At 40.2% G+C, this 25,910-nt stretch overlaps 1 long non-coding RNA gene across 4 annotated transcripts in view; it reads right to left on the reverse strand.

Annotated features, from left to right (window-relative positions):
• LOC147349788 (uncharacterized) overlaps nt 1-25,910 on the reverse strand; it is a 47,291-nt gene that overhangs the window by 4,737 nt on the left and 16,644 nt on the right. The window contains exons 2-6 of one of the 4 annotated variants that reach the window (XR_015150524.1): nt 18,388-18,444; nt 18,136-18,293; nt 14,599-14,643; nt 13,722-13,934; nt 8,394-8,451 (exon numbers count right to left, since the gene is read on the reverse strand). This is a non-coding gene — a long non-coding RNA (uncharacterized LOC147349788). Of the gene's footprint in view, nt 1-7,862; nt 7,985-8,393; nt 8,452-13,721; nt 13,935-14,598; nt 14,644-18,135; nt 18,294-18,387; nt 18,445-25,910 lie in introns of those variants that run through there. The other 3 variants (XR_015150525.1, XR_015150522.1, XR_015150523.1) reach the window with 3 other exon arrangements.

Here is a 25,910-nt window from a genome sequence, read left to right on the forward strand (position 1 = left end):
CTTTGCGACCCCATGAATCGTAGCATGCCAGGCCTCCCTGTCCATCACCAGCTCCCGGAGTTCACCCGGACTCATGTCCATCGAGTCAGTGTTGCATATCTAAAGTATGTTGACTCAACTTTCTTACTCCCAATTTCCTATATATTTCACAATAATTTCAAATTTGAAATTTAGATTATTACTGACAAACTGCTTTTACTTTATTAATCTCCCTTTTCAAGAATAATTTTGACATGTGTATTATATTCCTTGACTATATTTTATGGTCAATATTTGAAAAAAAAAAGCCTTAGGGTTTATGAATTTAATTTTTCATCGCTCTTTTTATTTACATCATATTCTTTCAGTTCTTTCATCTGTTATTTTGATTCATTTCTCATTTGGTTAGAATATGTCCTCAATTTTTTCACAAAAGTTTAAATGATCTATTTTCTGGGATTCTTTGAGTCTGAGAACACTTTTTCTATCTCATTTGTGAATGAATCATAGCTTCTCCTTATTTAGAAACCTTGAATTACAATTTTTCATTCTCAAAGCATATGCAGATGTGGTTCCCTTGTGTGAAGCATTTATGAAAAGAAGAAATGTAGACAAATTTGTTTCTCCTCCTTTTCTCTGTTACCTTGTGGTCTCTGTGCTATAGTTCATACCATTATTTTCAAATGCTGATTTTTTATTACAAGAAGACTGGATGTAATTCTCTTTCCTTTGATATATTTTGTAGGCATTTGGTGAGTCTTAATCCGAACTCACTTTTGCTTCATGTCAGGAAAATTTTCTTCTATTGTTTCCTATTATTATTTTTCCATTTGCTCTATTATTTTTCTGTCTGTAATTCCCTGCCATGTTTGCTTGTACTCACATACTGAAATGACCTATTTGTATACCATTTTGGCTCTTTTTTCTTCCCCCTTTAACTGGAAGAAAAAATCAGAGAATATAGGGGTATAGTAGTGTTTATAGTCAGTGATTTCTTAGTGGTAGGATTAAAGGTAATGTAAAATTTTTAAACATTTTAAATTTCATGTGTCCAAGTTTTAAAGACATCTACAAATAATATATGTATTACTTCTGCAATAATAAAAAATGTTTTCAAAAATAAAGAAATAACTTGAAGAGGAAACATAAAAATTACAGGGAAAGAATTTCATTGCAATGCTTAGTGACCAACTCTGGCCATACTATTATAGATTCTTGTGTTTTAAAATCTGAGGGGGATTTAAGATTCAGTAAATGATTTAGTGATGCTAATAATTATCGCTATAATATCAGACAACAGGGGCTTCCCTGGTGGCTCAGTTGATAAAGTATCCACCTACAATGCAGGAGATACAGATTTAATCCCTGAGTTGGGAAGATGCCCTGGAGAAGGGCATGGCAACCCACTCCCATATCTGCCTGGAGAACCCCATGGACTGAGGAACCTGTTGGGCTACTGTCCACAGAGTCACAGAGTCGGACGTGACTGAAGTGACTGAGCACGCACACATGCATCAGATAACAAACATACGGGTAAAATTAGAGAAGAAGAGAGATTACGTTGCCTGAAAAGGTAACATTAAGATGAACTTAAAATTATTTTTCCGGAGTGTGACAGGCTTTCATACTGTAGTCACATATTTTCAACCCATGATCTGAACTCCAGTGGAAAGTTTAAGATACTGTAGCTTTTCCCCAACAACAAGGAGATGATTTTAGGAAACTTCCACAGTGGAAAACTTGGCAATTAAGGAATTTATGATTCAGTGTGAGAAATAAAACTAGAATAAATTCCTGAAATCCCTCAAAAATCTATTTAGTTACAATAAAATAATAAGGAATGGTGCAGAAATAATGCCAGTTGATATCTAAGCCTTACATTTATAAGGATATATATTGAGCTTTTAATTTTCATTTATTCTTCCAAACAGTCCAGAAATATTTTCGAATCTTCTCTAACGCTCCAAATATTTTTAAAGTGTTTTTGATCTGTTTTGCACTAATAGACAAATTAGGTATGCAGTGTTTGTAGTGATGGATTGCTTTGTATTTATGTTCTTGCCTATGTCTGGGTCTTCAAAGAATGATGCCTTCTGGATTCTAATATTTGGAATTTTGTGACCCCCCCACCTACCCCACTCTGAGTCCTGTCTTCATCAACATTTACTGGGTTAGTTTCACCCTTTACCTTCTTACAGATGATTCCAGAATGTGGCTGTAAGTGCTTCCTTGGCATTCCTTCTGTTTTTCTTACCTCTTTTTCTCTGATCTCTCAGTCTTTTTTCTTACATGCATGGAGCATCTAAGCCAGGAAATTTGATACTGCCCACAATTCTATACATATTCTCAGTTCAGGCCACTTTTCCTGCCACAAAGAAGTGGCTGACCAGGTAAATCACTCAAAGCTCTGCTCACTGGGAAGAGCTTATTTTACTAATGGTTTTCAAGCCACCTTTGACTATGACTATGATGCAGCCCATCATCCTTTAATGGCTTGCCCCTTGTAAGATGATCCCTGATAATTATCTTTGAGATCTGGTTCCCCCATCAGCTTGTCTTACAGAAGATCCCATGAAGTCATTGATGAGAGTTGAAATGGGGCCACTGGGCCCTCCTGCAGCATATTTTGTACCTAGGAAAACCATCCCTATTTCATGCAATTAATCCCCACATTTCTCAGTGAGTCAAAGCACCATCTGATTCTACTTGGGCTCTATCTTACATGTTCCTTTTCCATGTAATGTTAGATTCCTGTGCTGCCTGCCTGATCAATATATAAGTAAAAGAAACCAGTTCATGATGAAAGTTCTAGATCCACGGTCACTTGTTCTTAAACTTTCTATCTCTTTCAGCACATAGAAGGATGCTGATGTTTAATTCTTCATTGCAAATGTCATTCCCTTGTTTCAGAATCCTGGGGTCTTGCACTCTGACCCTCCCTCTGAAATTTGTCATGCACTCCTCTCAGCAGCGCTTGTCACCACTGACATGTGACTGTGTGACCCAAGTAGTGGGATGCAAGCCCTGTAGCCTGCTCCCAAGATAGATCCTTTTCCTACTCCAGGTTCCACTCAAAGATCATAGAATTTAGGTCAAAGTAAAGTTCCTAGTTGTGTGCGCTTTATTAAATTGATTATACGCATTAGGTACAACCCTCAATGACTGCCCATTTATTTTGTCCCTAGGAAAAATGGGCCCTATTTCATCCAATTAATAATCTCTTCAGTTCTCTGTGAGGCAAGGCCCCTTGGGTACCACCCTGCTCTCACTCATTGCACAGCTGTCCCAGAGTACTGGTGGTTAGTGCCACCACCTGGTATCTATTGCTTTGGGACTCCGGCATCCCCACTGCTCTCAATGAACAAGCTCTGTGTCAGCCTGCAGAGGAGAGTTAATGATGCAGGTGCCTTTCTCACTGGCACATTTACAGCAGCCTTGTGAATACTGAGTCCTCTGGGCCCTGACTTAGAACATAATCTTCCATCCTCTCCAGCACGGGCTGCTTTACTGAACTTTTTAGTTCCTTCCTCAACCACCTGCCATAGTCATTCAGCTTTTCAACTTCACTCAGTGGGGCCATCTTGCTTTCCAGGCTTCCAGAGCCAGCCTCCCAACAAGTTTGCATCATCCCCTGGTGTCAAGTCCTACATCCTGACAGACCGACCCATTCTCTTCACTTTTGGCTGTATTCTAACCACCTTGATCAAGTACTCTCCAAATCCAGTCTGTAGGTGCCCCCCTGGTTTTTGCCTGTATATACTGATTTTCTTATTGCCCCTTTGGCACAAAGCTCTCACCAGGCTCAGGACATCTTCAGTAAGCTATGAGTTAACCTCAGTTTTTGGTTTGGCAGGCAGCAGAGGAGGTAGTGGACCCAGTGGACTTAGCGGTGAGAACTCCTGGCCTCTTCCCATACAGGGAGAATACTAACTCTTAATAGGGAGAGAGAAGCCATCTCTCCAGGCTCTGAGAGCTTGGAGCGAGGGGGTCAAATATCTAGGGTGCATGAGATTGACTAGGGGTTAATGCACATGAAAAATTAAAAGGAAAAAGGCAAAATTTGACAGGAGAGCCTCTGACTGCAATAAAAATCTGACTGAGAACATCCACACCAACAAGGAACTCCAGTGCAAAAAGACTACCTTATTGAAGGACCCTGGTACTTTGTGCCACACTTAGGCATTGGCTGGGGCTGCCTGGGAGGAGAGTGGTCTCAGCTGGAAAGCTGAAGTGGTCCCTGGAGTTGTAATAACTGCAGGTTGTCAGCTGATTGTGTTTCTTGCCTCTTAATGGCAAGGTCTTCTATGAAAGAAAGATCTCCAAGGCAGAGTCCATGGCTGCCACAGCCAGCAAGGTCCTCCCACAATGAGAACTTAGGGAGGAGGCATCAGTTTTGTACGTTTCATCTCTCATTTTCTCCAGGGCACAAGCTCATGGAGAGACACAGAGACCAAAATAGCCCAAAACCACACATTGTTCTTTCTCAGGGATCCATCATCCAATTCTTTTGCAAGTTAAAAATATGCTCACAAGATTCAATTGCAAAATAAATACAAAAACTAAAATTATTTTCTTTAATATTATCCATTCACCATCTGTTGTTTTTTACTATAGGCATAGCTTGTTTTATTATGTTGCTTTACTGTAATTTGCAGATATTGCATCTTTTGCAAATTGAAGTTGATAGCAATGCTGCACTGAGCAAGTCTTTTAGGGCCATTTTTCCATCAGCATTTGCCCACTTCATGTCTCTATGTCATATTTTGGTAATTGTCTCAGTATTTCAAACTTTTGCATTATTATTACATTTTTCTGTTGATTTGTGGTCAGTGAACTTTGGTGTTACTACTATGACTCAGTGAAGGCTCAGATGATGGCTAACATTCTTTAGCAGTAAACTGTCAGGGGCCTCCCTGGTGGCTCAGACAGTAAAGAATCTAACTGCAATGTAGGACACCTGGCTTTGATCCCTGGGTTGGGAAGATCCCCTGAAGAAGGGAATGGCAACTCACTCCAGTATTCTTGCCTGGAGAATCCCACGGACAGAGGAGCCTGGTGGGCTACAGTCCATGGGGTCACAAAGAGTTGAACACAACTGAGTGACTAACATTTTCACTTTTCAGAGTTCCATGTGCTATAACAGTAGGTTCTAAAACACTAGGTTATTGGAACACACACACACACACACACACACACACACACAGGGATTTCCCTGGTAGTTCCGTGGCAAAAACTCCATGCTCCCAATACACGGGGCCCCGGTTTGATTGCTGGCCAAAGAGCTAGATCCACATGCTGCAACTAAGAGTTATCATCCTGCAACTAAAGAACTCATTTGCCACCATTAAGACAGTGTAGTCAAATAAATATATACATAGTTAAAAGTAATAATAATTTTTTTTTTAATTTAAAAACATGCAAGATGTGCCTTGCTAGGTGCCAGGCCCGTGCTTCCCCTACTCCAGGCCATGACTTATTAGTGGAATGAGAAATCAGTTCAGTGGGTTGTGACCCACTTTATTTTTTTTTAATAGAATGAGATAGGCTAGAACAGAAAATACCATTCTGTCTTTTACACAGTAAGGGTAAGTATCTTGTGAGAATTTTGTTTCTATTAGCTATTGTGTATGTGTGTGTGTGTGTGTGTGTGTGCACGCGTGCACTGGGTCACACTATTCTAGGCCCACTGAGTGCTGGCAACAGAAAGTTCATCTAAAATCAGCCACAGGAACTGATTCTTGCTCCTTCTTCAAATTAATTTCCACATGATTTCTAAGCCTAGGGTAAGACTGACTGATACAGCACCATACTACATTCTACTGTCTATCCCCATCAGAGAGGAAAAGGAGCTCTATGTAAAGGCACAAAGAGGTTTATGACAAGTAGGCATAACCATGAGATTTTAAAACACTCTTAAATAACAGGCAATTTACCCCCAAGCAGCATAGTTAAGAGCCATTCGACTATGAAGATCAGAGAAAGTCAGGGCGGAACTTGGCAACTATTAGAATGACATCACGTGTCCACCAAACTTCCACGTTAACTACAAGCACTTCTACCGTGAGCACATTATCAGTTCCTCTGTGCTACAGTTTTTAAACATGCAGTCTTTGAAAAAGCTCCTTTGGAATTCTGTGCTTTTTATATAGTTAAAGCTGTTTAAGTTTCAAAGTAAGTTTTAATTTCCCTGCCAAGAGATAGCAAAATAGGACTTCTTGCTAATGACATATTAAAAGAGTATGCTGATTATAAAAAGTGGATTTATTTTCCTTAAGACAGTGACATTTTCAGGAGGACTATGGTTATTTATAAAATGGAAACCATATCAGGGAATGGAAAAAGTTTGCAATTATGACTTAGCTGGCACAATCTGCCTTGGAACCTTGGCTCTTCCTGTACCCTTGACCTGTGAGTGAGATTGACTTTTCTAGCTCACATGGTTACCCAGCAGGATAAGAAGAGCTGACACTTATTTTTCTGTAATGTTTTCTCCTCAACTATGTTGAGATTTTTTAGTTGTAAAAAGTGTCAAGGGACTTCCCTGGTGGCTCAGTGGTAAAGAATCTGCCTGTCAATGCAGGAGACATAAGTTCAGTCCCTGTTCCAGGAAGATCCCTCACGCTGTGGAGCAGCTAAGCCCATGCACCACAACTACAGAGCCAGTGTTCTAGAGACTGGAACCGCAGCTACTACTGAGCTGACACGTGCCCTAGAGACTGCTCTGCAACAAGAGGAGCTGCCGCAACAAGAAGCCCAGGCACTGCAACTAGAGAGCAACCCCTGCTCATCACAGCTAGAGAAAAGCCACGTGTCAACAAAGACCGTGAACGGCCATAAATAAATAAATAATTTTAAGTGATCAAATCACAACTTAAGCTTTTAACCCAAATCTACCACATCTGATTTCAGTTCAGTTCAGTCGCTCAGTCGACTCTTTGCGACCCCATGAATCACAGCACGCCAGGCCTCCCTGTCCATCACCAACTCCCAGAGTTCACTCAAACTCATGTCTATCAAGTCGGTGATGCCATCCAGCCATCTCATCCTCTTGTCCCCTTCTCCTCCTTCCCCCAATCCCTCCCAGCATCATGGTCTTTTCAAATGAGTCAACTCTTTGCATGAGGTGGACAAAGTACTGGAGTTTCAGCTTCAGCATCAGTCCTTCTAATGAACACCCAGGACTGATCTCCTTTAGGATGGACTGGTTGGATCTCCTTGCAGTCCAAGGGACTCTCAACAGTCTTCTCCAACACCACAGTTCAAAAGCATCAATTCTTCGGTGCTCAGCTTTCTTCACAGTTCAACTCTCACATCCATACATGACCACTGGAAAAACCATAGCCTTGACTAGATGGCCCTTTGTTGGCAAAGTAGTATCTCTGCTTTTCAATATGCTATCTAGGATGGTCATAACTTTCCTTCCAAGGAGTAAGCATCTTAATTTCATGGCTGCAGTCACCATCTGCAGTGATTTTGGAGCCCAGAAAAATAAAGTCAGCCACTGTTTCCCCATCTATTTGCCATGAAGTGATGGGACCAGATGCCATGATCTTAGTTTTCTGAATGTTGAGCTTTAATCCAACTTTTTCATTCTCTTCTTTCACTTTGATCAAGAGGCTTTTGAGTTCCTCTTCACTTTCTGCCATAAGAGTGGCGTCATCTGCATACCTGAGGTTATTAATGGTAACCACTCCATGGTAGACTGTAGCCTACCAGGCTCCTCCGTCCACGGGATTTTCCAGGCAAGAGTACTGGAGTGGGTTGCCATTTCCTTCTCCAGAGGATCTTCCTGACCCAGGGATTGAACCCAGGTCTCCCACATTGTAGGCAGACGCTTTACCATCTGAGCCACCAGGGAAGTCCTAATTTATCAAATTGCATCTGGACACAGCACCTTATATTTGTTCTTTTATTATTGATGTCACTCATTTGTTTGCTTTTGCTGTTTTTAATCCCAAAGTTGCAGCTGCCTCAGAGAAAAATAACTTCATTCCACGTGGTTATCCTATCCAATCCAAAAAAAAATAAATTTAAAAATATCTCTGGAAAAAAGAAAAAGAAAAAAAAAGAAGAAAAAAAAAAATCTCTGAATTAGGTATTATATCAACTAACTTGAAACATGTATGCCTGTTTTATTTAAAGCACTAGCAAATTGAAATTTTATAAAGGAGCATAATGATCTATATTAACAGGAAATAAAATATTAGACTCTGCCATCTATATCTGTAAACACTCTACACAATAGAATAAAAGGGTCAAAAGAGTGGTACTTGGGACTAGCCCTTAATCTATAATGTCTTTGGGACACATCTTGACCTTTTAAAATGGCTCTTCTTCTTTTTAAGGGGGCAGAGTTAGCATCCGCAGTTGAACCAGGAAAAAGAAGAGCTCCACTCTAACATCTTTAAGCTTACCTTTAGAAATGAGCATTTTTATAGAGGGCAACTTCCCATTTGCTGAGGAAATAACATCCTGGAAAATGAGTCAGAAATAAATATCCTCAGTTTAATGCTATATAAATACATTTGCCATAGGTTTCATTAAATATTCATGGTACACACATGTACAGGTCAAATTACCTTTAAATATTACATTTCTTTCCAGTGGTAGAAAATTTCAGATTTATTCCATGTTTGGAAGGAGCAGCGATGGGACACATGCGTTAGTATCTGCCAGCAAATTCAGCTGCTGGTTTCACTTAACTCACCAAAATGTGAAGTAGCCTCAAGTGTCTTGTCTATCTCCTAGAAATCACAGATGGAACTTAAAGCCATCCTAAAATCCTAAGTATTTTACACATACTTTAAAGAAGAAATGGATTGTTTGGTGCCTCCTGTATAATATGCCTCAGGCATGTTATACAAATCTCAGTTAATACAACCAAATCCATGAAGTAGGACTGATCATCCTTCCACATAATGCAATTGATTAAAAAAAAAAAAAATGGCTCAGACCGATACATTGCACGTGATTGTAGGAAATGGCAGGATCTGCGTGGAAACAGATCCTGCTTCTGACAAACCATGGTTTGTCAGGGTCCCACAGTTCCAGTGCATCTCTGGTAAGATCAGTTGTCACGTGTGGCCCTGTAGATTACAACGTGGGCCGAGCATTAGCAACTTGAACTAATCAAGCCTCTTCTAACTTCCCCCTCCTGCACAGCAGCGCGGAAACACTCTGGATTCAAGTCCGAAGGATTTTTTGGTCTGAACCCTGTTCTTTCCCTGACTGATGTGCTGTGCTTAGTCGCTCAGTCGTGTCCAATTATATGTGACCCCATGAACTGTACCCGCCAGGCTCTTCTCTCCATGGGATTCTCCAGGAAATAATACTGGAGTGGGTTGCCATGCCCTCCTCCAGGGATCTTCCTAACCCAGGAATTGAACCCAGATCTCTCGCATTGCAGGTAGATTCTTTAACATCTGAGTCATCTTGAGTTACTTGTGCATTTCACATTCTTCTGATTTTTTTTTTTTTTCCATCAAGGGTAAACAAGGAATAATATTACAAGTACTGCCAATCTCATAGTAGAATCAGAGGATCGGCTGAGATGGTATATGGGGTCACTGTATGGAAAATGCCAAGCCCAAAACTGATGTAGGGCTTATGTAGATCTCATCACACACCCATCTCTGGTAGCAGACTGGTCCGCATCTTATCCAGCATCTGGCCACAGAAAGTTCATATGAAATCAGCCACAAGAACTGACCCTCTCCTTCCTCATAAATCCATTCCCATAGGGTTTCAAACTCTAGGGTCAGTCTACCTGATACAACAAGACACTATATCCCTCTGCCCGCTGCTCAGAGAAAGAATAAAGGGCTCCATGTAAAGGCACCAAGGGGTTTATGACAAAGCATAACCATGACATTTTGGCAGTCTTTGCTGTCTTTGAAAAAGACCTCAACTTCACCACCTCAACTTATGGCGTCACCTCTGTGGAGATGACCCCCATATTCATTTCCAAAGCCTATTATTCTCAAAGTGCCTCCAACTGAGAATGTTGATGTTTCTATAAATAGGCTTTACAGAGAGTTACTGAGCCATGTGGGGACCGTGGAAAGAAGGCATTCAGCATAGGGGTTTAAACATATTGCTAAGTTGATTAAACAATTTATCATCCAAACTGGGAGACTCTTTGAATGCTATTAATAATTATGCTGAGACAAAGGGTTTACACCAGGACTGTCCCAGGCACAGCAAGAGGAAGAATCACCCCATATATACCCCAATAAAAAACCATCCTATTTAGAGAAACACTAGTGGATGTTAACTGTCTCCCATCCTGTATTTATGGGTGTTAGTTCAACTGCTTTGCTAGTAACAGAGTCAAATTATCAGAGAAAACTGTATGGTAACTAAAAAGTAGGAATAAAATCATTTCTTATAAAAAAATAAAATAAAACCATTTTAATTAATCCTCCATGCTTATATATATTTTAGGAACTCCATCTAAATTTTCTTTAAAAAGGCAGCTGGATTATATCTAATGAAGGTGTTATTTTGATACATGTAAAAAATGTTAAATATGCCACAAAGTTTCTATTTGTTCTCTCTCTTTTTTTTCTTAATATGTCAGTTATATTAAAAAAAAATCAGAAACGGTTCAGAAGTCTTTGAACCTCGGAGAGGCTCTAGACACCCCTAGGCCTGACCTTCCCTCTGGTTCTGTCAGTGGAGTTTAAACTAGCTCCTGCTACTGCTGCTGCTAAGTCGCTTCAGCCGTGTCCGACTCTGTGTGACCCCATAGATGGCAGCCCACCAGGCTCCCCTGTCTCTGGAATTCTCCAGCCAAGAACACTGGAGTAGGTTGACATTTCCTCCTCCAATGCATGAAAGGGAAAAGTGAAAGTGAAGTCGCTCAGTCGTGTCTGACTCTTCGCGACCCCATGGACTGCAGCCTTCCAGGCTCCTCTGTCCATGGGATTTTCCAGGCAAGAGTACTGGAGTGGGGTGCCATCACCTTCTCTGTTAAATAGCTGGACATTCACAATTCTGCATCTTCTCAAACTCAGGATGTGTGCATGTGCTCAGTCACTCCAGTAGTGTCCAACTCTTTGTGACCCCATGGACTGTGGCCACCAGGCTCCTCTTTCCATGGAATTCTCCAGGCAAGGATACTGGAGTGGGTAGCCATGCCCTCCTCCAGGATATCCTCCCAACCCAGGGGTCAAACTCACATCTCCTGCATCTCCTGCATTGCAGGTGGATTCTTTACCTGCTAAGCCACCTGTGAAGCCCAAATTCAATATAGGTGAAACCAAACTCCTCTAGGTTCATCTATCACGTGACTATGATAAGGACTATAAGATCGACTGTGTCTGGGTCCACTGTCTTTGGGGCCAACACTGGCCCCAAATATCACAGAGTGACACTGCAAATCTGAGCCACAAGGGGAGCAGAAAAGAGGAGAGATGTAAATGAGAGCCAAGGCCAGAATCCCTGTTTGGTGTCACTTCCAATGGCTTCTGTTGCCTGTGATTTCTCATCCTCCAAGGGGCAGGGTGCACAAGCTGCAATGTCAAGGCGAACTCCAGGAGCAGGGCAGGGAGCCAGACACCTGAGCCTTGGCTGACAGTGGAGAACGGCTCAGGCAAGTGGCTTCTGGGGAAGGCAAGGTGACAAAGACGCATGCTGCTTCCCCATCTGACACTTACCTGCAGCACCATCTGTGGCACCTACTCAGAGCCGGGAAGTCCTCTGGCCTCTGGGGGAAAAGAGGGCTCTCAGCTGCAACCCTGTGGACCCCGAGTCGGTGGATGCCTGCTCTGAAATAGCAGTGGCAATTCCTATTCGTAAAAATCCCACCAGGATTCTAGCGACACATTTTGAGGATTGCCCAGCAGGTTCTCATCCTGGTGTAACAGGCTTCCCATACACAACTGCCCCCTTTCGCCTGGTTGAATGAATCACTTTACACACCCATCTCAACACACACCTGCTCATTTCACGCCCCACATGTGCTGTCTTTACATCTTCAAGGCTGAGTTTCATAATATTGTAAGGTGACCTTTAGCATAAAAAGTGCCATCATGGAAAGAAAATCACTATCAGCCAAATTTTAATTAGTCCTGTAAGGATAATGCTGTAAGTACCCTGAAGGATGCTGGATGAGGGGACCCACAGGGCAATGTCACAGTGCCCATTTCTTGGAGGTGATCATTTCCCTGAGGATTCTCTGGCCATTGGGCAGACAGAGGTCCCTGGGTGCACCAGTTCTCTGGACCAGATCCTCAAGTCACTAAGCAGTGTCCCTCGTCTGTCTAGTTTATCTGACCTGCTGGCATCCATGGTGGAAGTGGAGTTCTTTCAACCCATGAGGAAGGCATGATCAGTCACCCGGGTGGATATAAAGAAAGAAACTTCTATTCCTTCAAACTACCAAACCTGAGCTGCATCTAATTACTACAAGTGCTCTATGCATATTTTTATGTTTCATTTTTAAAATGGGACATTTTTCTCCCACTTACATGTCAGAACACTGAATTTCCAAAAGTTCAGTTTTTAATTCACATAACTAATAAACAGAATGCTTCCCAGGTGGCTCAGTGGTAAAGAATCCGCCTGCTAATGCAGGAGATGCAAGAGATAGGGATTTGATCCTTGGGTCCACCCACTCCAGTATTCTTGCCTGGAAAATTCCATGGATAGAGGAAGGTGCCTAGCAGCTACGTTCCATGGGGTTACAAAGAGTCAGACACAATGGAGGGACTGAGCACATGCACACTCGTTAAACAAAACAGCCAATTGATATATAAGCAAACTTGTTTTTGATAAGCCTACATTTGGAAGTTTTGCCTTAACAATTGAATATTTGCTGTTAATAATAAAAATATTCTCAGTTATTATTTAAAAATCTTTTAAATACAGAGACAAGTAGCCTGGATTCAGTGTCCATCAATAAATTTCCAAAATGCTGTGAAAGTAGGAAATTATTTAAATTAAATAAAATACATTCACTTTTATTTAATTCACTATTAAATAAAAGTGAATAATTTATTATGTTTAGAGGAAGCTTATCTTAAAATAAGAGCTATTGCTGGTTACATAGGTTATTGCAAAATCAGACCAAGGAACACAGAGAATCACAATGTTAATGGCCTTGCCTGGCAAACAGATTACTTTATAGAAAATTTTCAGACAACTCAGTGGCTAAATTTGTGTCTTTTCCATGATTAAATTATTTTCTTCTCATAGACTCAAACTTTCTTGAGTATAGAAACTCTGTCAATTTAGTCCTTTTATCTACAAAACACCTCATGTATTTCTGAGCATGCAATAGATGCTTAAAATATGCTTATATTTAACTTATATAACATTCCAGTCCTAACCTCTGAGAATCAAAAGTATTTGCATCGTACTTTACAGTTTACAAATCACTTTTATAAATGGTACAATTAGGAGGATTATCTTCAATGTAAATAAGCCATAGAAGCTAGAACTGAGAAAAATGTAAAGAGTTTCCCAAGATGACATGGTTTTTAAAACCTGTGTGTTGATGAACCCAACTTATATCATTTGACTTGAGCGCCTACAATCTTGGTTTGTATGTAAGGGAAGACTTTGCTGAATTAATGGATACCTCAATCAATAATGAAATCATTGAAAAGTAAGCACTGAAATCAGATTGTGAAGCAACAAGCTAGTTGATGATAAGTACCAAGGTTATTATTTATGTGATCTTCATTATTTTTTCTAAAGAAGAGTGAGGTAGATGAAACACAGAACAAACAAAATGATACCTCGCAAAACAATAGTCCCACAGTCATTAAGGGGCATGTATGTTTCTTTACACTCAGAGAAGTACCCAAGAGCTTGCTTGATGGAAAAGACTCACAAAGAACCGAATAGTTTGGCGTCACAGACCAAGTGGTTCCTCGCTGGCGATGACCACTGTCACTAGACTGGATTTAGCTTCAGACGTATTGCGTGCCATCTGGCTCCAAAGAGCAAACCTATTTTTATAATATCATATTTGCAATAAGAGAAAACGACACACATGCTCAGAGTTGGATGGGCTTCCATTTTTAACACGACTGACTTTCATCTTCCTGGGGGCCCCAAACTGGGTGGGCTCTCTTTCTCTGCTCTGAGTCTTATCTCTGTTAAGTTGCATGATTAGGATCCCAAAGTCACTGAACAAACAGGGTAGAATTCTCCATAACAGACCTCTCGTTCATATGCATTTCACTGGCTTTTGTTCGAGAAGTCCGAAAACGGCTATCATCTCCACACTAATAATATCCTCCAGTAAATGATAAAGCCAAGTCCAAAGTAAACCAATAAGCTTTATCGGCATGTCAAAGTGATCCCCTTACAGCTCTGTACTTGCCAAGGGTGCATCCTTTTCCTAGACACAGCCTCGATGCACATTAAAAGGCACTTACTAGAGTGGGTGTTTGTTTGCCAAAGGAGGGCAGGCTACACTCTGATTCCAGTCACCCCGGTCGTCACTCTCATCACAGGAAGATAGGTGTACTTTACAGCCAGACTCCTTCCTTGATGACCTCTTGACTCAGAGTCTGGGGGAAATTCAGAGCTTCCTGCCAAGTGGTTCTTGCTCTTTCTGCTTGTTAATATTAACTGATGGACTTCTCGGAGGGAGGGTGAATTTCTTACCATGAATCCAGAGAATGCCGCGGTCCACCAGCTACTCTTCCATCCCTGCTGTCAGAGAAGATGAGTCAAGAAGGATTTACACACGCTGTTCATCCTAACAGATGGCCTTTCCCCTGGATTCTGAGAGAAGCTGAAAAATCAATCCACGTTCTCTCTAATTCCAAATTAGGCAAATGAGTGTGCTGGCCTTGATTGCTGGGAGTGGATTTAGCAAAATGGACACAGTGAAAAAGGTGAAAGATGTAAAATGTTTAGAAAAGCCTGTATCTCACCTCATTTAGAATTCTGTGCCCCTCTTCTCACTTCTTTTACTTTAATTAATTTTGATAGGAGTATAATTGCTTTACAATGTTGTGCTGGTTTCTATCACCACCTCCCCAACTTTTGGCATAAAAAATGAGGCTTATTTATGAAGGAGTGAAAACAATAATATTCTTTCCTTTCCTTTTGTGTTCTGTGTGTGTGTGTGTGTGACTTTGCCACTCTATGTCCAAGAAAGGTTGCTGTATACAGCGTATGCTTGTATAATTGGTATAAGTGAATGTGTAACTATAAAAAACATGTCCATTGTATGTACATCACATACTGAAATAGCATGTGGGTCTGTGTAGCTAATATCAGGAACAATGGAGGCTGCTTATGTTGGGTAATAGCAATATGTTGCAGGTTTTCTTAAGAATTTTTTTTTTTTTTTATGATTGTAGATAAATATTCCCCCAGGAATGAATGGCTCGGGGAAGGTGTGATGGGATATGAAGCCTTTCGTCATAAAATCCCCATATAAAAATCCTGGCAAGATTGATAGGGACTGAAGTGTGTCTAACACTGTAGCTGCGTTGGTTTCATTCCAAACACAGCATGCTCCTGAATGATTTGTCATTACCATCAGACCTGAAGGAAAGAAGAGCTGGAGAGAGAAACCTCCCATTGCCACCTATAGGCTGCGAGAGGAAGGTCCAGGGGACAGCCATGTTGCTCTGGGGAGCAGCAGAGAAGGAGAGAGATTCTAGAGGCCTCCAGTTTGCATTCACATTGACTTTGCCTCACTCCTTTTTCCAAAGAGCACTTCTTGTGCCAACATCTGGCCCAGATGCAGTAGAGGATACAAAGGTACAAAAGAAATATTGTCCTCATCTTTGGCTACAAATATGAAAAATAAATCTATCTCTCATGTTCTAGGCACTGGAGAGAAGCCACAGTGAGCTGAGAACTTGATTGATGGTGGTGACAGAGAGGTCTTCCTGGAGGAGGTAATATTCAAATCCTGCTAAGTGCTCTACAAGGCCAACACCCAGGTAGAGGGGAGGGGTCGTATTCTGGGTCACAGAGCATGGCATAAGCAAGGGGGTAGGAGTACAGATGACATGCTTCATGTTTAGGGAACTACAATAAGTTCTATATCTGACTTTGTTCTAAGGGTGAATTTTTACAGTATGTGGGAGGGGAATAGTATTGCCTAAAATGGGGCTAAAAAAAAACTGAAGAAAGATGAACTATGAAAGGCTCAAGGACTCTGCTATTGTTGTTATTTAGTCACTAATCATGCCCAACTCTTTGTGACTCCATGGACCAAAGCCCTCAAGGCTCCTCTGTCCATGGGATTTCCCAAGCAAGAATACTGAAGTGGGTTGCCATTTCCTTCTCCAGGGAATTTTCCTGACACAGAGACTGAACCTGCATCTCCTGCATTGGCAAGCAGGTACTTTTACCACTGAGCCACCGGGGAAACCCCATGCTATGGTACCTGTAGTTTATTCTAGACTCGGAGTCGCTGTCTCTCAAATGAGATCACTATTTGCTGAAAACAAAAACCTTTGTTATTTTACCATTATAATTGACATGTTTGGTGGTGTCTCTCCAACTCACACTTTTCCCTTTCTTCTGACTCTCCCGCTACTCTGCAGAAAGGCCCCTTAGTGGTGGGTCATGTGCAAGTTTTACAACCCTGCTTCTCCGACTACCATATGCAGAGTAATTAGATCTCTGGCCCAAGCTGGGCCAATCAGCTTCCTTCTTACATGAGTTTATTGTAACAGAGAATTCCTGGGAACTGAGTTCACTAATAATAGATCTCAAGAAGGAAGATCCGGACCTCAATATCAATGTTTCCATGCTTTCTAACACCACTTAATTCAGCCCTTTCATGACAACTTCAGTATCCTTCACATGAATACCCTTTTTTGAATAAGCTAGCTCAAGTTATTTTCTGCTGATTTGCAAAGCAAAGACCACTAATACAGTCGATTTCATTTGTAGTGTTTTATTATTTATCTGGGAGATTTTCCCTTGACAGACAGCGATCTATTCCCAAGGTGGTGGGGGGAGGGGGGCGGTAATTGTTCCAGGTATTGCACTCACACAATTCCCCAGAATGGTAACTAACTAGTTATGTCCATAATTCACCAACCCACTGAATCAAAGGCTAATTTTTTTCATTAAAATTATTTCACTCAGTAACCCACTAGAAGGAAGATCCAAATACCAAATCCTACTTAAGAATTAGAGAGCTATATCCATTTCTGTGTTTAAGTTCATTTATATGGAGCTGGTTTTATCTGTTCATTCATGTGTTAAAGAATTCATGTGTTTGAAATGCATTTTGCATCTACTTAACAGCTGAAAGGAAATTCTGAGCCGCCATATTTACCATTGTCAGGATCTCTGTAAATTAGCCTAGCTATGAGAGATCACTTGTACCCAGGGAAGACATTCAGTAGCTCTCACTGTGGCTCAGCATTTCAAATGAAAAGCTTTTTCCATCAATATGATTCCTTCTGCCCTCTCACCTTCCCTCTTCCTGAGCTACCATCTGGGTAGAGATGTATGAAGGCATTGCCAAAAATTGCTGTGTCAAACAATAGGTGTCACTGTGTGACAGCATGCAAAAATTAAGCTGTTACCTTGGTGACCAGACCGGAATAAAAGAGTCCCATAGACTTAGATTTAGTATAGAGAGACCTGGCAGTTGGGTTGGGTGTGGTTTGTGCTCCGGCCAAACTCACACATATCATAATGTCTGCTGTCCACTGAGCCCCTGTGACAGGGAACAGTCAACAGGGAACATCTTGCTAGTGTCCAGGAGCCTGAGATAATGAACTTGGAAAGCCTTTGTCTATTAGGCAATCCTAAAATCCTTCAAATCAAAATGCAAATTTCAATTCTATATTCTCTCCAAGGAAAAAATATTACTAGCTTTCATCTATAACACCATCATCTCACTTTAAAAAGGTTTGGTTCTGAACCTCCTTTCTGTCTATGAGATAGAGTCGGAGCTATGTTGAAATGAGATTGTTAAGAGCCCAGACTGTAGAATTTTCTCTGGCCATCCGAGTCACTCAGAAAGCCCGAAGCACTCTCTTTTTCCATGTATTATAATAAAACAAATTATTCTGGTGTCACAGACCTTGAATACCTACTAACCTTGATAAGCACTTACGTCTAAACAAAAAGGGAATCAATTTGCATTTTCCTTTCTACTGGCTAACATAATGCTTCATTTTACAGTCGCCATTAAGGGTTATTGCTATCTTTACATACCACATTAGGCAGTGTGTGTCCATTGTTCGTGCACAGGTCCATCAGAATGTTTCAGGTTGAAGGCATTTTTACAATGAAGTGGCTTTTGTCCTGTCCCAGCGCTATTATCTTGAATGTGTTTATCCCAACAGGTCTCTTCAAAACTGGAAAACTGTCCCCTGTAAGAACATGTCAGTGATCACCTTGCTTCACAATCAGAATTAACAAAGCTCACACTACTGTACATAAAATAGATAACTAAAAAGGACCTACTGTATAGCACAGGGAACTCTATTCATTATTCTTTAATAACCCATATGGGAAAAGAATCTGAAAAACAATGGATATATGTATATGTATATGTTCAACTGATCTACTTTGCGTACACCTGAAATTAAAGCAACTTTGTAAATCAACTATACTCTAATACAAAATTTTTTTAAAAAAGAATTAACAATATTTAAAGTCTCACCAAGCCTCAGTGAGCATGCATACACACACACACACACACACACACAGAGCTTACCTGGATGGGCAGTTAGATCAAATATTCTTGGACTGACCTTAATGAATTGAAAGCTGCATAGACTCAAGAAATTCTTTGAAGGACTCATAGCATTCTAAACCATGTGAAGCTTTCAACCATGCCATGCCTGGCCTTTAAATTAGCATTTTTTCCTCTGATCTATGGCCTCTTAATTTTCTGGAGAAGAGGAAATAAACCACAGGCATTCATGAAACAAGCATCCGTGTATGGGAAGAAATGGGAAGCATACTTCTACTGGAAACCACAAATAGTTGAGTTAGAATAATTGAGAAATGGCCACTGGCAGGTAGGGTAACACAATTATTATAGATGTAACCTTTGGGGAAGTAAAAGCCGAAAATCTTAACTGAGAAAGATAGATGCACTCCATGAAAAAGAATGATCACCAAAGACCCATTTCACAATGAAAAGCATGTAAGTAGTGGTTGCAGAACACTATTCCAACAATGACAAATAGCTTGGTCAGAGGTCAAAAATTAAAGCATAAAATATTGATATTTTAAAATTGAGCTTTCATAATAAAAAACACCAAAGAACCATTTTCTCTTGGTATGTTTGGCAATCATATTTTAATGTATATTCAGCTATTCCTTATTTTATATTAGTCCTGTAACTTTTTCCTGCCCTGATTCCATTTCGAATCAAGAAAGTATAGGTCTGGAATATTTTGCCATTGTGAGAAGTCTGAATGAATCTTGAATGTCCAATTCTTAATATCTTTATTACTGAATAATCATATTGTGCAATGAAGAAACTAGATTCTAAGATTCTAACAGACAGGTAAAATATCTTTAAATTTTGTTCAGGGCCTTGTGTGAAGTAGTTAACAATGATGGAAGAGATACTGATAAATAAAACTAACAGAAGCTCTGGCAGAACTAGTGATCCTTGGAATATATGGGCATCTTCCAAGGAGTTTAAAATACAATCACATTCCACTCAGAAACTACTCCTTTATGTGTCAGTACAGTGAAAAGAAAAAAAAAAACAAAAACACAAATTTATAAAACAAGGACTCTGTGACAGGGTCTGGAGTAAGCTCTGGGGAAGGAGAAGGGAAGGAGACTTTGCACCTGCTCTGTAGAATTTTCCAGCCCAGAATAGAGTCTGACAAGAAAGCAATCAAAACGCATATAATGTGGTAAGTGCTTGATTTCCCCGTGCAAGACTGAAAATCATTTCCACATCACCCTTGCCTTAATCTTCTTGATTATCCTATGGACCAGGTGCTAATTATCATCTCAGTTCACACTGGGACATTCTGAGACATCGGGAGATGACCTAGAGTCAGGTAGGAGGTCTGGGGGTGGACCTCCGTTTCCCCACTCCTGGCGGCAGGGAGTGGTGGTGATTTTCCAGTGTTTCCATGGGAGTGCTAAGCCTGTGGCTATGTCTAAGTTCCTCCCAGAAGGATGTAAAGTCCTGGCGAAGCTGCTTAATTTCACTTGTGCTGGCTACTTCACCTCTCAGCTCCACACCAGATTGGGAATGCCCATCAAAATGTTGGCAGATTCCATAAATGCAAATTCAAAGAATCTGAAGAGCAGACACTGTCATTCAGAAGCTCTCCACATCCTCAGCCCATCCTCTTATTGTAGAGCCAAATCCAAGTTTACTAAAGAAGTTGGGGAAACAAGAACTCTGATAAAAAAGGAAGTGATTGTTGTTGTTTTTTTTTTTTCTGAAATAAAAATACTCATGATGACTGGAAGCTCCACCTAAAGGATTTTAAAATAAATGTTAAAACCAATAAAAGTTATTTAGGAGTAAATATTTGTATTATTCAAAGACTTTCGCTCTACGAAAGGGTTCCCTGAAGATTTCCTCTTAATAGTGTACTCCCTTGGTGCTTCTTAAATGGTATTTACAGACTATTAACTACTCGCAAAAAAGCAGGTAGAGAAAAACTGCCAAAGTATGAGAATCTCTTATTGATTAGTCAAAATTAAGAAAAGCCTCCCTAATAGATGAAATTTGGTCTGCCAGAAGTGAATTTTCACAATGAATTTTGAAATAAATCCCTGATGGCAAGATTTCTTCCTTGAATGCAAACAGAACTCAGATTTTAAGCACATTATTTTTAATGCTACAGTGTTTGGGGATGAAAATATTAAAACTTTACAAACTATTACCAGGGTATTGATAATTAGGAGATTTTTAAAAACTAAATAAATAACATTATAATTGAATCCAAATGCACAAAATTTTGCCACATTTCTGCTTGATCCCTTAGCATTGACTTGTAGAAGTAATAGATAAAATGCACACATTTTTAAAAAAATATTTCTGACCTAAATTATTCAAACACTTTTCAGAAATATCTTTCTGACTCAAATTAGCATCACCACAAAGACCTTTCCGAAACTTCCCAAGAAGTGGGCATGAACATTTTAAAAGGCTTCCTAATATTAGTTGAAAATGGTACTTCTTGTTATTTATTTTAAAAGAGTTTGATTGCAAATTAAGTTGAACATATTTTTTATTTTAATTTGTATGTTCTGCTGTAAGCTATCTGTAAACTATTTGTATTTTATGCTGTAAACAGATAGTTAACATTGTGGTATGTTCCTAGTCTCAGTATTTCCTTATTGAGTTGTGTGAGTTCTTCACATATCAAGGATGGACAGTTCCTTTCATACTGGTTACAAACAATTTCTTCAGTTAGATGTGTGTACTTTTATTTCGTTTGTGAAATTTGTAACATGTGCTTTTGACTTTTTTCACCAATTTTTACCTAGAAAATGTTTTCTCCATAAATTACATAAAGAAGTTATTTATGTTTTCATCTGTTGTTTTCAATGTTTTTTTCCTATTGTTTTCAAAACTTTCTTTTTAAATGTTTTTACCAGTGGATGAGTCAGGCTGCTCTCCTAATCTCTTTGAAACTGTTTTTTGCTTCATAATGCAGAAATTATAATAACTATTTTGTAAAATTTGGGGAATTCTGTGAAGTCGTATTTGAAAGCTCTTTTTTGCCCTCAGAAGCTGAAAAATCTGAAATTTCAATAGTATTTATTATTATGGCTGACCAGACTCTGATATGCCAAAAAGTTCCGACAATCTTAACCAAGCAAAGCAAAGCAAAACAAAGTGCATCTTTCATAGCTTTGAACGACACAGAAGTCAGTATGCTTTGGCCAGATGTAAAATAATTAAACTTCATACGAGCATCTTTGAACCAAATCTTATGATGACTTTTTTACCCTTTTCTTCCTGTGTTTATTTTTTTTTTCCTCTTTAAAAATCATCTCCAGGAGGAGGAGCCAAGATGGCGGAGGAGTAGGACAGGGAGAACACTTTCTCCCCCACAAATTCATCAAAAGAGCATTTAAACGTCGAGTAAATTCCACAAAACAACTTCTGAATGCCGGCAGAGGACATCAGGCACCCAGAAAAGCAATCCAACTCTTCGAAAGGAGGTAGGAAAAAAAAATATAAAAGACAAAAAAAGAGACAAAAGAGGGAGGGACGGAGCTCCGTCCCGGGAAGGGAGTCTTAAAAAGAGAGAAGTTTCCAAACACCAGGAAACCTTCTCACTGCCGAATCTGTGCCGAGCTTTGGAAGCACAGAGGGCAACGTAACAGGAAGAAAAAATAAATAAACAATTAAAACTCGAAGATTGCGAGTCCTACGGTAACTCCCCCAGTGGAGAAGCAGCGCAGACGCCTGCAGGCGCCATTAACAAGCGGGGGCTGGGCAGGGAGGCGCAGCGCGGGCTGCATCGCTTAGAGTAAGAATCTGGCCTGAATACCCTGAGCACTATCTGAGCGAAATAATTTGGGCTAACAAACCAGACTGTGGGATATCTACTACGCGAAAAGCCAGCCCCAACCTAAGACCGCCAGGCCCGTGCACGGAACAAAGAATTGAACAGAGATAGCCGGCTGCAGACCTTCCCCCTCCGGTGATAGGCAGCCAGAGCCGGAAGGGGGCAATCGCAGCCCCAGAGAGACATTATCTATAAAACTGTAAGCAGGCTTCTTTGCTAACTAAAACTTCTTGGGGGTCTGGACGGTTAACATCTGCCTAAGAAGGTGCGCCGGTTTTGCGCCCAGATAACCGAGTGGCGGGGAGGCGATAAGTCGCAGCATTGGCGCTCGCCAAACACCTCATCACTTGAGCTGCTCGGACCTGGGAAGAGCACAATACTCAGGCCCAACTGAGTCTGCGCCTCTGAGGACTATCCGAGTGCCTGAACCTGAGCGGCTTGGACCTGGGAGGTACATGCAACCCAGGGCCAGCCTTGGATTGTTCCCGGCGGAACAACCTAGAGCCCGAGCAGTGTGGGCAGGGAGGCTACACGCGCAGTGAGCGGGGGCAGACCCAGTGTGGCTGAGGCACTGCGAGCGCACGCCAGTGTTATTTGCTTGCAGCATCCCTCCCTCCCTCCCCACAGCGCGACTGAACAAAGAGAAGAAATACAGTTCCACCCATCAGAACACTGACACAAGCTTCCCTAACCAGGAAACCTTGACAAGCCACCTGTACAAACCCACACACAGTGAGGAATAGCCACAATAAAGAGAACTCCACAAACTGCCAGAATACAGAAAGGACACCCCATACTCAGCAATTTAAACAAGATGAAGAGACAGAGGAATAGCCAGCAAATAAAGGAACAGGATAAATGCCCACCAAACCAAACAAAAGAGGAAGAGATAGGGAATCTACCTGATAAAGAATTCCGAATAATGATAGTGAAATTGATCCAAAATCTAGAAATTAAAATGGAATCACAGATAAATAGCTTGGAGACAAGGATTGAGAAGATGCAAGAAAGGTTTAACAAGGACCTAGAAGAAATAAAAAAGAGTCAATATACAATGAATAATGCAATAAATGAAATTAAAAACACTCTGGAGGCAACAAATAGTAGAATAACAGAGGCAGAAGATAGGATTAGTGAATTAGAAGATAGAATGGTAGAAATAAATGAATCAGAGAGAATAAAAGAAAAACGAATTAAAAGAAATGAGGACAATCTCAGAGACCTCCAGGACAATATTAAACGCTACAACATTCGAATCATAGGGGTTCCAGAAGAAGAAGACAAAAAGAAAGACCATGAGAAAATACTTGAGGAGATAATAGTTGAAAACTTCCCTAAACTGGGGAAGGAAATAATCACCCAAGTCCAAGAAACCCAGAGAATCCCAAACAGGATAAACCCAAGGCGAAACACCCCAAGACACATATTACTCAAATTAACAAAGATCAAACACAAAGAACAAATATTAAAAGCAGCAAGGGAAAAACAACAAATAACACACAAGGGAATTCCCATAAGGATAACAGCTGATCTTTCAATAGAAACTCTTCAAGCCAGGAGGGAATGGCAAGACATACTTAAAATGATGAAAGAAAATAACCTACAGCCCAGATTATTGTACCCAGCAAGGATTTCATTCAAGTATGAAGGAGAAATCAAAAGCTTCTCAGATAAGCAAAAGCTGAGAGAATTCTGCACCACCAAACCAGCTCTACAACAAATACTAAAGGATATTCTCTAGACAGGAAACACAAAAATGGTGTATAAATTCGAACCCCAAACAATAAAGTAAATGGCAACGGGATCATACTTATCAGTAATTACCTTAAACGTAAATGGGTTGAATGCCCCAACCAAAAGACAAAGACTGGCTGAATGGATACAAAAACAAGACCCCTACATATGTTGTCTACAGGAGACCCACCTCAAAACAGGGGACACATACAGACTGAAAGTGAAGGGCTGGAAAAAGATTTTCCATGCAAATAGGGACCAAAAGAAAGCAGGAGTAGCAATACTCATATCAGATAAAATAGACTTTAAAACAAAGGCTGTGAAAAGAGACAAAGAAGGTCACTACATAATGATCAAAGGATCAATCCAAGAAGAAGATATAACAATTATAAATATATATGCACCCAACACGGGAGCACCGCAGTATGTAAGACAAATGCTAACAAGTATGAAAGGAGAAATTAACAATAACACAATAATAGTGGGAGACTTTAATACCCCACTCACACCTATGGATAGATCAACTAAACAGAAAATTAATAAGGAAACACAAACTTTAAATGATACAATAGACCAGTTAGACCTAATTGATATCTATAGGACATTTCATCCCAAAACAATGAATTTCACCTTTTTCTCAAGCGCACATGGAACCTTCTCCAGGATAGATCACATCCTGGGCCATAAAGCTAGCCTTGGTAAATTCAAAAAAATAGAAATCATTCCAAGCATCTTTTCTGACCACAATGCAGTAAGATTAGATCTCAATTACAGGAGAAAAACTATTAAAAATTCCAACATATGGAGGCTGAACAACACGCTGCTGAATAACAAACAAATCACAGAAGAAATCAAAAAAGAAATCAAAATTTGCATAGAAACGAATGAAAATGAAAACACAACAACCCAAAACCTGTGGGACACAGTAAAAGCAGTCCTAAGGGGAAAGTTCATAGCAATACAGGCACACCTCAAGAAACAAGAAAAAAGTCAAATAAATAACCTAACTCTACACCTCAAACAACTAGAAAAGGAAGAAATGAAGAACCCCAGGGTTAGTAGAAGGAAAGAAATCTTAAAAATTAGAGCAGAAATAAATGCAAAAGAAACAAAAGAGACCATAGCAAAAATCAACAAAGCCAAAAGCTGGTTCTTTGAAAGGATAAATAAAATTGACAAACCATTAGCCAGACTCATCAAGAAACAAAGGGAGAAAAATCAAATCAATAAAATTAGAAATGACAGTGGAGAGATCACAACAGACAACATAGAAATACAAAGGATCATAAGAGACTATTATCAACAATTATATGTCAATAAAATGGACAACGAGGAAGAAATGGACAAATTCTTAGAAAAGTACAACTTTCCAAAACTCGACCAGGAAGAAATAGAAAACCTTAACAGACCCATCACAAGCATGGAAATTGAAACTGTAATCAAAAATCTTCCAGCAAACAAAAGCCCAGGTCCAGACGGCTTCACAGCTGAATTCTACCAAAAATTTAGAGAAGAGCTAACACCTATCCTGCTCAAACTCTTCCAGAAAATTGCAGAGGAAGGTAAACTTCCAAACTCATTCTATGAGGCCACCATCACCCTAATACCAAAACCTGACAAAGATGCCACAAAAAAAGAAAACTATAGGCCAATATCACTGATGAACATAGATGCAAAAATCCTAAACAAAATTCTAGCAATCAGAATCCAACAACACATTAAAAAGATCATACACCATGACCAAGT

The sequence above is a fragment of the Bos grunniens genome, chromosome 21 (genome assembly GCF_055505025.1).
Source record: "Bos grunniens cultivar Pamir isolate PY7600 chromosome 21, Bosgru_T2T1.0, whole genome shotgun sequence".
NCBI lineage: Eukaryota > Metazoa > Chordata > Mammalia > Artiodactyla > Bovidae > Bos > Bos grunniens.